The 3,327-nt window shown below is 41.1% G+C and overlaps 1 long non-coding RNA gene across 2 annotated transcripts; it reads right to left on the reverse strand.

Annotated features, from left to right (window-relative positions):
- Positions 1-950: 950 nt before the first annotated feature.
- On the reverse strand, positions 951-3,327 carry LOC118948977. 2 transcript variants are annotated; one of them, XR_005042229.1, is made up of 4 exons: positions 3,113-3,327; positions 2,327-2,395; positions 1,029-1,489; positions 951-998 (listed from the first exon to the last, which is right to left on the reverse strand). It is a non-coding gene; the product is annotated as an uncharacterized LOC118948977 (long non-coding RNA). The 2 variants fall into 2 exon arrangements; XR_005042228.1 differs by lacking the exon at positions 2,327-2,395 and having other exon boundaries at positions 1,029-2,273; positions 3,174-3,327.

The following is a 3,327-nucleotide window of genomic DNA, read 5'->3' on the forward strand; positions in this document are numbered from 1 at the left end:
TTTGTTCAGAGCACTTTGAATAGCGAGTAGTTAGAATACAAGAATGCGTCTTTTTGCGAGACTGAAAAAGGTCATGTCTCGTTTTGTTTTGAATTTTCTCAATGGCAATATTAATCTGATCATTCTAGCTGATGATAACATAGCTGATGATAACCTAGCTGATGGTAACCTAGCTGATAATAACTTAGCTGATGATAACCTAGCTGCCTCCTCTAATTATACTAACCCAGTTATTAGATGAAAACCTAGCTGATGATAACCTAGCTGCCTCCTCTAATTCTACTAACCCAGTTGTTAGATGATAACCTAGCTGGTGATAACCTAGCTGCCTCTAACTCTACTAACCCAGTTGTTAGATGATAACCTAGCTGATGATAACCTAGCTGCCTGCATAACTCTACTAACCCAGTTGTTAGATGATACCCTAGCTGCCTCCTCTAACTCTACTAACCCAGTTGTTAGATGATAACCTAGCTGCCTCCTCTAACTCTACGAACCCAGTTGTTAGATGACAACCTAGCTGATGATAACCTAGCTGATGATAACCTAGCCGCCTCCTCTAACTCTACGAACCCAGTTGTTAGATGATAACCTAGCTAATGATAACCTAGCTGATGATAACCTCGCTTGTGGTAACCTAGCTGATGATAACTTAGCTGATGGTAACCTAGCTGATGATAACCTAGCTGGTGGTATCCTAGCTGATGATAACCTAAATGTTGGTAACCTAGCTGATGGTAACCTAGCGGATGATAACCTAGCTGATGGTAACCTAGCAGATGATAACCTAGCTGATGGTAACATAGCTGATGGTAACCTAGCTGATGGTAAACTAGCTTATGATAACCTAGCTGACGGTAACATAGCTGATTATGACCTAGCTGATGATAATCTACTGGATGGTAACCTAGCTGATGATAACCTAGCTGATTATAACCTAGCTGATGATAACCTAGCTGCCTCCTCTAACTCTACTAACCCAGTTGTTAGATGATAACCTAGCTGATGATAACCTAGCTGATGATAACCTAGCTGCCTCCTCTAATTCTACTAACCCAGTTGTTAGATGATAACCTAGCTGATGATAACCTAGCTGCCTCCTCTAATTCTACTAATCCAGTTGTTAGATGATAACCTAGCTGTCTCCTCTAACTCTACTGAACCAGTTGTTAGATGATAACCTAGCTGATGATATCCTAGCTGCCTCTAACTCTACTAACCCAGTTGTTAGATGATAAAATAGCTGATGACAACCTAGCTGATGATAACCTAGCTGCCTTTAACTCTACTAACCCAGTTGTCAGATGATAACCTAGCTGGTGATAACCTAGCTGCCTCTAAATCTACTAACCCAGTTGTCAGATGATAACCTAGCTGGTGATAACCTAGCTTCCTCCTCTAACTCTACTATCCCAGTTGTTAGATGATATCCTAGCTGCCTCTAAGTCTACTAACCCAGTTGTTAGATGATAACCTAGCTGATGATAACCTATCTGCCTCCTCTTACTCTACTAACCCAGTTGTTAGATGATAACCTAGCTGCCTCTAACTTCACCAACCCAGTAGTTAGATGATAACCTAGCTGATGATATCCTAGCTGCCTTTAACTATACTAACCCAGTTGTCAGATGATAACCTAGCTGGTGATAACCTAGCTGCCTCTAAGTCTACTAACCCAGTTGTTAGATGATAACCTAGCTGATGATAACCTAGCTGCCTCCCCTAACTCTACTATCCCAGTTGTTAGATGATATCCTAGCTGCCTCTTACTCTACTAACCCAGTTGTTAGATGATAACCTAGCTGTCTCCTCTAACTCTACTAACCCAGTTGTTAGATGATAACCTAGCTGATGATAACCTAGCTGCCTCTAACTCTACTAACCCAGTTGTCAGATGATAACCTAGCTTATGATAACCTAGCTGCCTCCTCTAACTCAACTAACCCAGTTGTTAGATGATAATCTAGCTGCCTCTAACTCCACTAACCCAGTTGTTAGATGATAACCTAGCTGATGATAACCTAGCTGCCTCCTCTAACTCTACTAACCCAGTTGTTAGATGATAACCTAGCTAATAATAACCTAGCTACCTCCTCTAACTCTACTAACCCAGTTGTTAGATGATAACCTAGCTAATAATAACCTAGCTACCTCCTATAACTCTACTAATCCAGTTGTTAGATGATAACCTAGCTGATGATAACCTAGCTGCCTCCTCTAACTCTACTAACCCAGTTGTTAGATGATAACCTAGCTGATGATAACCTAGCTGCCTCCTCTAACTCTACTAACCCAGTTATTAGATGATAACCTAGCTGATGATAACCTAGCTGCCTCCTCTAACTCTACTAACCCAGTTGTTAGATGATAACCTAGCTGATGATAACCTAGCTGCCTCTAACTCTACTAACCCAGTTGTTAGATGATAACTGAGTTGCCTCCCTAACTCTACTAACCCAGTTGTTAGATGATAACCTAGCTGATGATAACCTAGCTGCCTCTAACTCTACTAACCCAGTTGTCAGATGATAACCTAGCTTATGATAACCTAGCTGCCTCCTCTAACTCAACTAACCCAGTTGTTAGATGATAACCTAGCTGATGATAACCTAGCTGCCTCTAACTCTACTAACCCAGTTGTCAGATGATAACCTAGCTTATGATAACCTAGCTGCCTCCTCTAACTCAACTAACCCAGTTGTTAGATGATAATCTAGCTGCCTCTAACTCCACTAACCCAGTTGTTAGATGATAACCTAGCTGATGATAACCTAGCTGCCCCTGACTCTACTAACCCAGTTGTTAGATGATAACCTAGCTAATAATAACCTAGCTACCTCCTCTAACTCTACAAACCCAGTTTTCAGATGATAACCTAGCTGATGATAACCTAGCTGTCTCCTCTAACTCTACTAACCCAGTTGTTAGATTATAACCTAGGTGATGATAACCTAGCTACCTCCTCTAACTCTACTAACCCAGTTGTTAGATGATAACCTAGCTGATGATAACCTAGATAACCTAACCTCTAACTCTACTATCCCAGTTGTTAGATGATATCCTAGCTGCCTCTAACTCTACTATCCCAGTTGTTAGATGATAACCTAGCTACCTCCTCTAACTCTACTAACCCAGTTGTTAGATGATAACCTAGGTGATGATAACCTAGCTACCTCCTCTAACTCTACTAACCCAGTTGTTAGATGATAACCTAGCTGATGATAACCTAGCTACCTCCTCTAACTCTACTAATCCAGTTGTTAGATGATAACCTAGCTGATGATAACCTAGCTGTCTCCTCTAACTCTACTAACCCAGTTGTTAGAT

Source organism: Oncorhynchus mykiss, unplaced genomic scaffold (assembly GCF_013265735.2).
Source record: "Oncorhynchus mykiss isolate Arlee unplaced genomic scaffold, USDA_OmykA_1.1 un_scaffold_274, whole genome shotgun sequence".
Classification (NCBI taxonomy): Eukaryota; Metazoa; Chordata; class Actinopteri; order Salmoniformes; family Salmonidae; genus Oncorhynchus; species Oncorhynchus mykiss.